Genomic DNA, 13,613 nt, shown 5'->3' on the forward strand with positions numbered 1-13,613 from the left:
CGCCAGACCCGTTCGTAAAATGGAGGCATGGGGAGGGAAGAAGCCAGGATCTCCGTTGGGTGATGGAGATTTCCTGGCCTCTTCCTGTAAACTGCGGCGGCCAGCTGTGGGACCCAATGGGTCACCACAGGCGGCCGATGCTACGCAGATTAACCGATGCTGCGTTGGACAACTCAGCTCAGTTAAGTAATGCATAGGAGGCGTGAAGCCTCCTGCAGCATTACCATATCTGCAAGGATCGCAATTGCAAAGCTGCCTGTGTGCATACATTATGTATCTATAGCCTGCATGCATTACATCATATATCTATAGCCTGTGTGCATACGTCATATATCTATAGCCTGCGTGCATACATCATATACAGTATCTATAGCCTGCGTGCATACATCATATATCTATAGCCTGCGTGCATACATCATATACAGTATCTATAGCCTGCGTGCATACATCATGTATCTATAGCCTGTGTGCATACATCATATATCTATAGCCTGCGTGCATACATCATATATCTATAGCCTGCATGCATACATCATGTATCTATAGCCTGCGTGCATACAACATATATCTATAGCCTGCGTGCATACATCAAATACAGTATCTATAGCCTGTGTGCATACATCATATATCTACAGCCTGCGTGCATACATCATATATCTATAGCCTGTGTGCATACATCATATATCTACAGCCTGCGTGCATACATCATATATCTATAGCCTGCGTGCATACATCATATATCTATAGCCTGGGTGCATACATCATGTATCTATAGTCTGCATGCATACATCATGTATCTATAGCCTGCGTGCAGCTTTGCAATTACGATCCTTACAGAATCAGGCCCACTGTCTTTATATAGACACACCGCACTGGTCCTCCTGTGCAGGCTTGTGGGTGAAGACAGCAGCACTCCGCTGCTTGGTGTCTTTCCTCTGACTTTAGGAGAGACCACGGGACATGTATTCCCAGCGGTCACTGTGGTGTATAAAGCACCAATTATCACTGTGTCTTTCCTTGTCACTTGTCTTTTAGCTTTAGATGGTGGTATTCTCTCAGTTCAGTGTTACAGGCTGACAATATGCTGCGGCAGGACAGGTATATCAGGACTTCCAGGAGCAGCCTTTGGGTATTATTAACCCTTCTGTCAACTAGTTTTGCTCTGTACTTGGAGCGTTTTCAAGACAATGAGTAGGTGAAGCCTGTTGTTGAAGTGCTAGAAAAGAGGGTTGTGAGAACAGGAGGAAAGAGGACTCTGGGCCTGATTCAGAGCCGCTCGCTCTGACAGAGCGCTTGCTCTGAATCAGGGCCGGGCTTTTTTTTTTGGAGTGGCATCTTGGCCACTCTCATAGCTGTGGGTGACCACAGGTGTCACTGACCCCAGTAGGGTGAAATCAGCTTAACATTGTATTGAAAAAGAATTATTCTCCACCCAAAACACACCCCTCCATCTCTCTGATTGGACAGCAGAATAACAACTAGTTAACTCAATAGTTCCTGGCACTTCTGTACCCTAATCTGCCATTGCCTATGGGATTAAGGGGGTGATTCAGCATCGATCAGAATAGCAAAGCTGCATGCAGGCAGCTTTGCAATTCCGTCCTTGCTAATATGCAAATGCAGCAGGAGGCATATGATACCCCCTGCTGCATTTGCGATCCCAGCACTGCGGACGAGGTCGCAGGCTGGGATCACCATCGTGACCATCGGTGGTTGATGGTCGCAATTGTGGATGGCACCAGGTCGCTAGCCAGCTGAGTAAACCTCAGCTTACTCAGCTTGGCTGGCTTGCGAGGCCAGAACACTGTGTCGGTCAACGCAGTCCCTGGCCTTGCCACTCTCGGAAATCAGGATGGACACGCCCTGTTTTCGGGAACGGTGGCTGACCCTGCACTCGTACCACCCCTTAAATGCCTCTGCCTGTCAATCAGGCAGAGGCACAGATGGGGTTGCATGCAACTATGCCGGACCCATTCTGCACCCAATAATTGGGAATCTGCATTCAGCATTACACTTGTGTGCAATGCTGAATCAGTTCCCTCCTGCACATAAAGCACAATCACTCATCATTATTGTAACTAGGGGTGTGCACCGGCCACTTTTCGTGTTTTGGTTTTGGATCTGGATCTTTCTTCTTGTTTTGGATCTGGATTGGTTTTGCCAAAACCACCCTTCCGTGTTTTGGGTTCTGGGTTTTGTGTTTTGGATCTGTATTTTTTTGAAAAAAAGCATAAAAACAGCTAAAATCACAGAATTTGTAGGTTTTTCTGCTCCTATGCTATTATTAACCTCAATAACCTTAATTTCCACTCATTTCCAGTCTATTCTGAACACCTCACACCTCACAATAGTGTTTTTATGTCCAAAAGGTTGCACCGAGGTAGCTAGATGACTATGCTAAGCGACACGAGTGGGCGGCACAAACACGTGACCCATCTAGGCGTGATACTGCAGTGGCAGACAGGATGGCAGTTTGAAAAACTACGCCCCAAACTGTACATAATGCAAAGAAAAAAAAGAGGTGCAAGATGGAATTGTCCTTGGGCCCTCCCACCCACCCTTATGTTGTATAAACAGGACATGCACACTTTAACAAACCAATCATTTCAGCGCCAGGGTCTGCCACACAACTGTGGCTGAAATGATTGGTTCATTTGGGCCCCCACAAAACAAGCTGGCAATTAATCTGTCCCTGCACAAACTGGCTCTACGGAGGCAAGATGTCATCCTCATCCTCCTCATCCACCGATTCCTCACCCTCTTCAATGTTGTGTACATCCTCATCCTCACAGAGTATTAACTCGTCCCCACTGGAATCCACCACCACAGGTCCCTCTGTACGTTCTGGAGGCTGGTCACCCTGGAAGAGCTGATAATTCATTTTGATGAACATCATCTTCTCCACATTCTGTGGAAGCAACCTCCTACGCCTTTCGCTGACAAGGTTCCCGGCTGCACTAAACACTCTTTCGGAGTACACACTGGAGGGGGGGCAACTCAGGTAAAATAGAGCCAGTTTGTACAAGGGCCTCCAAATTGCCTATTTTTCCTGCCAGTACAGGTACGGACTGTCTGACATGCCTACTTGGATGCTGTCACCGATGTAATCCTCCACCATTCTGTCAATGGTGACAGTATCATATGCAGTGACAGTAGACATGTCAGAAATTGTTGCCAGGTCCTTCAGTCCGGACCAGATGTCCAAACTTGGTCCTGCCTGCCCTGCATCACCGCCAGCGGGTTGCTTAGGATACCTAAGTTTTTTCCTGGCAGCCCCAGTTGCGGGAGAAAATGAAGAAGGAGCTGTTGACGTGTCACGTTCCGCTTCAGCTGACAGTGTGTTCACCAGCAGGTCTTTGCACCTCTGCAGGCTTGTGTCGGCCGGAAAGAGAGACACCACATAGGCTTTAAACCTAGGATCGAGCACTGTGGCCAAAATGTAGTGGTCTGATTTCAACAGATTGACTACCCTGGAATCCTGGCAAAGCGAATGAAGGGCTTCATCAACAAGTCCCACATGCCAAGCGGAATCGCTTCGTCTTAGCTCCTCCTTCTCTTTCTCCAGCTGCTTCTGCAAAAGCCTGATGAGGGGAATGACCTGACAAGCTGGCAGTGTCTGAACTGACTTCACATGTGGCAAGTTCGAAGGGCTGGAGAACCTTGCACAACACGGAAATCATTCTCCACTGCGCTTGAGTCAGGTGCATACCCCCTCCTTTGCCTATGTCATAGGTGGATGTATAGGCTTGTATGGCCTTTTGCTGCTCCTCCATCCTCTGAAGCATATAGAGGGTTGAGTTCCACCGCATCACAACCTCTTGCTTCAGGTGATGGCGGGGCAGGTTCAAGAGTGTTTGCTGGCACTCCAGTCTTCGGCACGCAGTCGCTGAATGGCGAAAGTGGCCAGAAATTTTTCGGGCCACCCAAAGCGTCTCCTGCACGCCCCTGTCGCTTTTCAGAAAATTCTGCACCACCAAGTTTATTGTGTGAGCAAAACATGGGACGTGCTGGAATTTGCCCAGATGTAATGCCCGCACAATATTGGTGGCGTTGTCAGATATCACAAATCCCCAGGAGAGTCTAAGTGGGGTAAGCCACTGGGCGATGATTTCCCTCAGTTTCTCTAAGAGGTTGTCGGCGGTGTGCCTCTTACTGAAACCGGTGATACACAGCGTAGCCTGCCTTGGAACGAGCTGGCGTTTCTGAGATGCTGCTACTGGTGACGCTGCTGCTGTTGCTGCGTAAGGTGATACATCTACCCAGTGGGCTGTCACAGTCATATAGTCCTTAGTCTGCCCTGTTCCACTTGTCCACATGTCCGTGGTTAAGTGGACATTGTGTACAACGGCATTTTTCAGGACACTGAGGACACTTTTTCTGACGTTTCTGTACAGTCTCGGTATCGCCTGCCTAGTGAAGTGGAATCTAGACGGGATTTGGAACCAGGGACACACTACCTCCATCAATTGTCTAAATTCCACTCCACTAATGGTGGATACCGGATGCACATCTAACACCAACATAGCAGTCAAGGCCTCAGTTATACGTTTTGCTTCAGGATGACTGCTGTCGTACTTCATCCTCCTCGCTAAGGACTGTTGGAGGGTCAATTGTTTAGTAAAAGTAGTGGTGTTCCTACTTCCTCTCTGGGATGATGAACGACTCCCAGCAGCAACAGCAACAGCAGCAGCGGCAGCAGTAGGCGTAGCAATGCAGGATCCTCCGGAGGAATCCCGGATAGGAGAGTCAGTCATGCCAGTGACATGGCCTGCAGGACTACTTCCGATCCTGCCTAAGGAGGAAATTGACAAGGAGGGAGTTGACGGTGTGGTTTGCAGGTGTTTGGATACAACAGGTCAACGGGATATAGGTGTCCCTGGACTGCTTACGGTCTTAGCCAAAGTTTCTGAACTTGACAGTAACTTTTTATGAACGCGCTGCAGGTGCCGTATAAGGGAGGATGTTCCTAGGTGGTTGACGTCCCTACCCCTACTTATTTCACCTTTACATATGGTACATATGGCAAAACAGTTGTTGTCTGGATTTGGATAGAAATATTGCCAGACCAAAGAGGTGGAATGTTTGGTCTTCTGCCCAGGCATGACCGTGATGGGCTTTTTCATCCCACGGACAACAACTGTCTCCCCCGGAGCCTGATTTAAACAAACCACATCACCATCAGAATCCTCCTCGCCAACTTCCTCCTCAGCGCCAACTACACCAGTATCCTCATCCTGTTGTACTTCAACAGTGACATCTTCAATTTGCATATCAGCAAGTGGACTGTGGGTGCTCCTTTCAGCACTTGCAGGGGGTGTGCAAATGGTGGAAAGAGCCACCTCTTCCCGTCCAGTGCTGGGAAGGTCAGGCATCGCAACCATCACCACACTTGGACTCTCCTTGGGGATTTGTGATATCTTCTTAGAAAGCACAGTTCTTCGCTGTGCTTTTGCCAGCTTAACTCTTTTGATTTTTTTAGTGGGAGGAGGGCTTCCATCATCATGTGAAGCTGAACCACTAGTCATGAACATACTAGGGATCGACCTTAGCCGTTCCTTGCCACTCCGTGTCGTAAATGGCATATTGGCAAGTTTACGTTTCTCTTCAGCTGATTTAAATGTTTTTTTCAAGGTCATTTTCCTGAACTTTGTCATTTGGGATTGTATGTGCCCTCTATTATGACATTGGGCATCGGCCTTGGCAGACGACGTTGATGGCATGTTATCGTCTATGTCATGACTAGTGGCAGCAGCTTCAGCACTAGGAGGAAGTGGTTCTTGATCTTTCTCTATTTTATCTTTATCGGAGAAAGTTTGGTCCTCCATTTATGTTATATCGATTTGATATATACGTGCGGCTAAACACAGAAAATATTTTTTTATTTTTGCTGGAGAGTAGTGCACTTTGTGGGTTACACCAGCCTTTAAGAAATGAGCCAGCCGGCTCTTTACTTATGGGACACAGGCGCACGCTTGGCGCTGCTCCTTTGTTGATGCACGTGCGGCTACTGCGCACACAATTCACAAACACAGAAATGAATTTTTTTTTTGGTTTGGACTGGAGTGTACTTTGGGGGTTACAGCACCCTTTAACGGTCAAGCCAGCCGGCCCTTTACTTATGACACAGGCGCACGCTTGGCACTACTTTGTTGATGCACGTGCGGCTACTGCGCACACAATTCACAAACACAGAAATTATTTTTTTTTTTTGTTTGGACTGGAGTGTACTTTGGGGGTTACAGCACCCTTTAACGGTCAAGCCAGCCGGCCCTTTACTTATGACACAGGCTCACGCTTGGCACTACTTTGTTGATGCACGTGCGGCTACTGCGCACACAATTCACAAACACAGAAAATAATTTTTTTTTTGGTTTGGACTGGAGTGTACTTTGGGGGTTACAGCACCCTTTAACGGTCAAGCCAGCCGGCCCTTTACTTATGACACAGGCGCACGCTTGGCAATACTTTGTTGATGCACGTGCGGCTACTGCGCACACAATTCACAAACACAGAAAATAATTTTTTTTTTGGTTTGGACTGGAGTGTACTTTGGGGGTTACAGCACCCTTTAACGGTCAAGCCAGCCGGCCCTTTACTTATGACACAGGCGTACGCTTGGCACTACTTTGTTGATGCACGTGCCGCTACTGCGCACACAATTCACAAACACAGAAAATAATTTTTTTTGGTTTGGACTGGAGTGTACTTTGGGGGTTACAGAACCCTTTAACGGTCAAGCCAGCCGGCCCTTTACTTATGACACAGGCGCACGCTTGGCACTACTTTGTTGATGCACGTGCGGCTACTGCGCACACAATTCACAAACACAGAAAATAATTTTTTTTTTGGTTTGGACTGGAGTGTACTTTGGGGGTTACAGCACCCTTTAATGGTCAAGCCAGCCGGCCCTTTACTTATGACACAGGCGCACGCTTGGCACTACTTTGTTGATGCACGTGCGGCTACTGCGCACACAATTCACAAACACAGAAAATAATTTTTTTTTTGTTTGGACTGGAGTGTACTTTGGGGGTTACAGCACCCTTTAACGGTCAAGCCAGCCGGCCCTTTACTTATGACACAGGCGCACGCTTGGCACTACTTTGTTGATACACGTGCGGCTACTGCGCACACAATTCACAAACACAGAAAATAATTTTTTTTTTGGTTTGGACTGGAGTGTACTTTGGGGGTTACAGCACCCTTTAACGGTCAAGCCAGCCGGCTCTTTACTTATGACACAGGCGCACGCTTGGCACTACTTTGTTGATGCACGTGCGGCTACTGCGCACACAATTCACAAACACAGAAAATAATTTTTTTTTTGGTTTGGACTGGAGTGTACTTTGGGGGTTACAGCACCCTTTAACGGTCAAGCCAGCCGGCCCTTTACTTATGACACAGGCGCACGCTTGGCACTACTTTGTTGATGCACGTGCGGCTACTGCGCACACAATTCACAAACACAGAAAATATTTTTTTGGGGGTTTGGAGTGTACTTTGGGGGTTACAGCACCCTTTAACGGTCAAGCCAGCCGGCCCTTTACTTATGACACAGGCGCACGCTTGGCACTACTTTGTTGATGCACGTGCGGCTACTGCGCACACAATTCACAAACACAGAAAATAATTTTTTTTTTGGTTTGGACTGGAGTGTACTTTGGGGGTTACAGCACACTTTAACGGTCAAGCCAGCCGGCCCTTTACTTATGACACAGGCGCACGCTTGGCACTACTTTGTTGATACACGTGCGGCTACTGCGCACACAATTCACAAACACAGAAAATAATTTTTTTTTGGTTTGGACTGGAGTGTATACTTTGGGGGTTACAGAACCCTTTAACGGTCAAGCCAGCCGGCCCTTTACTTATGACACAGGCGCACGCTTGGCACTACTTTGTTGATGCACGTGTGGCTACTGCGCACACAATTCACAAACACAGAAAATAATTTTTTTTCTGGTTTGGACTGGAGTGTATACTTTGGGGGTTACAGCACCCTTTAACGGTCAAGCCAGCCGGCCCTTTACTTATGACACAGGCGCACGCTTGGCACTACTTTGTTGATGCACGTGCGGCTACTGCGCACACAATTCACAAACACAAAAAAAATATTATTTTTTTAGCTCTTGGGGGGAGCACCCCTGATGGACAGAGCACCCCCTGGACAACACTACAGCACCCCTTTAGGACTGGGACACTGCACAGGACCTTGGAGTGGACACAGCCCCTATGGACAACTGACTGCACAACACAGTCCAGCCAGCCCCTATGGACTTTGAAGTAGTGGACACAGCCCCTATTAACAACAGCAGCACAGCACAACACAGCCAGCCCCTATGGACCTTGAAGTAGTGGACAACAGCAGCACAGCGCAGCACAGCACAGCACAACTCTACTCTGCACTACACTACACTACACTACACAGCCCAGCCAGCCCTAACTCCCACCCTCCCTCTTCACTGTCCACAGCCGAGTGAGAAAATGGCGCCGACGCGGGTACCTTATATAGGATCCAAAACCCGCGAGACTCGGAAGGCGGGAAGATGACGTTTTGCCTCGATTTTAGAATCCGAGTCAGGCGGGAAAAGTCGAGCCTGACTCGGATCGGACTCGGATCGGGGGGGCTCGGGGGGGTTCGGATTTCAGAAATCCGAACCCGCTCACCCCTAATTGTAACACACATAATATTATTATAACACTTCCATCATTATCATTAACCTTTATTTATAGGGTGCAGCAAATGGTCTGCAGCACCTTACTAAGTGCATGTACAGAAATAGTGCATATGTAACATAACAGGATATAGGTGTATGACATTATGATACAGACAGAACCAAAAGTGAATGCGTTTCACAAGCAATCATAACAACAAAATGAGCACTGTCTGAGACCTGTACCCTTGTTGGGAATACGTGAAATACCAAGACAACAATAGAGTTAGTACTAAAAAGGATAACACAAAGTGCAGAACATGCACCTCCTGTAATGCACAAAGGGCCTGATTCAGAGATGGACGCTAATGCGATCGCAGCTGCGATTTTAGCTGTGATTTCGTACGCAACGTAGCTGCAAAAATATGCAAATGGTTCCAAAGATCACCCGAGTATAAGGACACCCACTGCTGCCTTCTTACATGCATACAAAGAGCCTGATTCAGCAAGGATTGCAATTGCAAAGCTGCACGCAGGCATATACTGTAGTGTGTAGTGTATGCAGGCATCTTTGCAATGTGATGCTTGCAATAATGCAAATGCAGCAGGAGGTATATGACATGGATCCAGTATAATTAACCGCCGGCGGCATGGCAGCGGCATCCCAGCAGCAGTAAAAATCCCGACCATCCCAAGGTAAGTATTTCTTACCCTATTCTAGCCCCTAACCCTCCCTTAGGGGTGCCTAACCCTAACCTCCCCCCCCAAGTGCCTAACCCTAATCCCCCCACTAAGTGCCTTAATCTAACCCCCCCTTCCCCGCCGCCTAAACCTAAGTCCCCCGGGGGGGGTGGCTAACCCTAACCTCCCCAGGGGCTGCCTAACCCTAACCCTCCCTTCCCCTAGCCTAACCCTAATCTCTCGGGGGGGTGCGTAACCCTGAGTCCCCCCCGGGAACAATAACCTAACCCTCCCCCCCCCGCGCAGCTGTTCGTGCCTGGCGCCAGGCTTACCTTCGATCGGTAAGCCAGGTGTCGGGCTCCCGTCATAGGTAAAATGACAGTTGGCGAGATTTCGATGCCTGTCATTTAACCCCTTGCCGGGATTAGACAGTCGGGAAGTCGACGATCGGAATTCCATCCGTCGGCTTCCCGACTGCTTCCCATAGGATACCCCCTGCTGCATTTGTGATCCCAGCACTGTAACAGAGGTTGCAGGTTGGGATCACCATCGCCACCATCGTTGGTCGATGGTCGCGATGGTGGACAGCGCCTGGGCACAGGCCAGCTGAGTAAGCCTCATCTTACTCAGACTGGCCGGCTTGCGAGCCCAGAAGACTGTGTCGGGCCACACAGTCTCTGGGCTGGCCACTCCCGGAAAACTGGACGGGAACGCCCCGTTTCCGGGAACGATCCTCTGTGCGTCTGTAATCGCAATGCAATCGCCGTGCATGTGTAGTGCGATTTATACACATGCACACTGGTAAACTATCACTCGATCTGCGTCCATAATCGCCATTGCGTTCATCTCTGAATCAGGCCCAATGTGTGCCTATTCCCCCTAACATTGCACAAATGCTCTCTTTTATCTTTATAAGAGAACACATGACCTTTTAGGCCACGCTGGCTGTGTCTGCATGTCTGCCTGTTTTTCCTGAGAAACTGTACTAAAGCGATATGATAAATGGTAAAAACCTGGTTATCATGTATGGTGACATTCCAAGCACACCAAGTAATGTAGCCAGAAAAAAATACTGAAAGGCATAATTATACTTAACAAAACACGATCTATCCCACATGTTGTCCTTCCTATCTTAACAATTTCAGAATGTCAGAAAATCTGTGATTGGCTTGCTAGTCTCCTAGTTAAAAAAACAACACACTGTATATACGTCAGCTTGTTGGATCGGTATGAGAAGACAGGGTTGTTAATTTAACAGAAAGCATAACTGACATGTCATGCTCTATGAGTTGAGCTGTTTGACAGGGATCGATATGATTTACCGTCGGCCGCATGGCAGAGGTGAAGATCCCGACTGCGCTAAAGGGATAAACTAACCTAACCCTCCCTTAGGGGTGTCTACCCCTAACCTCCCCCCCAAGTGCCTAACCCTAACCCCCCCTTCCCCACTACCTAAACCGAAGTCTCCTGGGGGGTGCCTAACCCTAAATTCCCCTGGCCTAACCCTAACCCTCCTGGGGGGCTGCCTAACCCTGAGTCCCCCCCGGGAGCCCCTAACCTAACCCCCCCCTCCGCGGCTGTCCGCACCCAGATTACCTTCGAACGGGATGCCGGGCGCCAGGCTCCCGGCGTAGATAAAATGTCAGGCCTCGGGATTTCGATGCCTGTCATTAGATCCTTGCTGGGATTAGACAGTCGGGATGCCGACGATCGGGATTTAGACCGTCGGTATCCTGACTGCATACCGTTTGACATGTACTGTTTGAGCACCACTCTAGACTGCACTGAGCTGGCTATAGCTTTCTCTGACAGAGCAGGGAGAACATATTTAATTAAACTTAACTTACCAGTACAGCTTTGTTAAAAAGTAAATACTGAAGGTTGTATATTTAATTTGGTGCTTATTAAGTTGTTTTTCTCATACCTGTAGGACTTTATTAATAACCACCTCCCTTTTAGTAGCGGAGAGCATATCACATCCTATTACCTGAGTGGATATTTACTAAAAGTCGATTTTTGAAATATACTCAAAATCGACTATATAAATCACTGACCAAATCTCTTATATACTAACATTCGATTTTTAAATTAATTTCAAAATCGAATTCAGTGTAGTCAGATTTGGCTGGTGTAAATGCATTCGGTTCAAAACCGAATGCAAATACGAGGGTGGTTCAATAAGTAAGGTAACAAGACCTCTCGTGTATTTATAATTTCCTGCCAGACCAGAGCAGTTAGACCATGGCTTCCACTCATGGCCATTAGACTGCGCCTCATATCAGTTATACTGTCCCAACATCAGCTGTAAATCGGCGGGAAACATGGTCACACATTGGGTGTGTAGTGTGATCAGATTTCTGTTGCTAAGGGGCACATTAGCAGCTGAGATTCATATTGAATTGTTGAGGTGTTGTTAACATCATGCCACAGAAACAGGTTTGGGTTTGGTGCGCTGCCTTTGATAATGGCAGGAGAGACGCTCATAATGAACAGCGATCCGGCCAGCCAAGCACGTCCACCACAGATGATAATTTGTGCCGCATTGAAGGTCTGATTCAGGAGGACAGATGCATTCCAGTCAGTGATATTGCTGACGAACTGAACTTCTCAGTGGGTACTGTGCACAACACCGTTCATGAGCAACTGGGGTACAGGAAAAAGAGATCACACAGGGTACCGAGGGCACATCACAGAAGTTCACAAAGCCAATAGGATGGGTTTGTCTGTTGTGAACTTGACACAGTACCTTGTGCAGGGAGTGCAGTTCCTGCAGTGTATTGTTACAGGCAATGAAACATGGGTGCCGGAGACGAAGCAAGCATCCATGACATGGAAATACGCATTGTCCCCACCTTCCAAGAAATTCAAAACAACTCCATCAGCAAAGCAGGTCATGCTGACCGTGTTTTATTACCACAAGGGCGTGCTTCTTGTTGATTTCCTCTCCAAGGGAAATAACTGTACTGTGAATGCTGTCCACTATGTGACACATTGAGCCAGTCTCGGAGGGCAAAATAATCTGGGTTACTGCAAACAGGCGTCCTATTGCGGTATGGAAACGCCAGACCACACTCAGCCAACCACATGCATGAGTTGTTACGGCGCTAACATTGGAAGGGACAGGACCATTTTCCCTACAGCCCATGTCCTGGCACTGAGTGGTTTCCATCTTTTTGGAACACTGAAGCATCACGTGGGTGGATGGCGATTTGCAACCGAGGGAAGTTCAGCAAGCCATCATGTACTGGCTTCAGGCGCTTGACACTGATTTCTTCCATGCTGGGAAAGATGCCTCGGTGTACCATTGTAACAAATGCTTAAACAAGTGGGTCCTATGTGGAAAAATAATCTGTTCCAAGGCCAAACAATTGATTATATGTATAAGTAGAAGTTGAATAAATTTATTCACCCTCATGCACAGGGGTGTCTTAACAGAGTAGGGGGCCCGTGTGCACTCCCCGTGTGGGACCCCCTCCTCTCCCCCCGGTGGCCAGCCACAGGAGCATTAGTAGACTCCGGGCACTAGAGTGTGCCCGGAGTCTACTGCGCATGCGTAGAACACTGGAAAAATGGCCGCAGTGGCCATTTTCCAATGTTCTGAGCAGCGCCAACACCCAACGCGGGACCACCAACAGGTTAGTTAAAAAGAATATGGGTGCAGGGTGTGCGGTGCGGGGCCCCGCACACACACTGCACCCTTTAAACACATCAAATAGAAGCATACACAGATTACTATGATCTGTGCATGCTCCTTAGGATTAAATGCACCTAAATAGTTTTTTAAAAAAAAGTCTCCTTCCCGTCGAAATCCATAATCATCTCTGGTCTGGTCAAGGAAAAACTGGGGTGAAGGTCCCCCTAATTAACCAGTGCCAGGCTAAGCCAGCCGGCCCCAGCAGGAAGACGCACAGCATGGGGTCTCACTGCCAAAGCATTAACCAGCCTGTGAGGATACGGAGTCCTCTCAATCACCCAGACACCGAGCAGATGAAACCAACGTGATGGTTTCTTTTCCCACAGCACACAGCAACAGATAATATGTATGGACAAGCGGTAAATACAGTGAACAGGCAATAAACAGGTAGCAGTCCGGACAGAGGCAGTCCCAGTAGAGTATAACGTCCCAGAACAATTCCACAATATAGCTAGAGACCCTCAGTCCCCACAGTAGAAACTATCACTGATCACACTTGCAGTGAATAGCGCATAAGTCCACTCAATCACTTCCAGGACCCCACACGTAGAAACTATCACATATCACACAGCAGTGATAGTCCC

This window comes from Taudactylus pleione, unplaced genomic scaffold (assembly GCF_031769625.1).
Source record: "Taudactylus pleione unplaced genomic scaffold, aTauple2 ptg000419l, whole genome shotgun sequence".
In the NCBI taxonomy this organism is placed as follows: domain Eukaryota; kingdom Metazoa; phylum Chordata; class Amphibia; order Anura; family Myobatrachidae; genus Taudactylus; species Taudactylus pleione.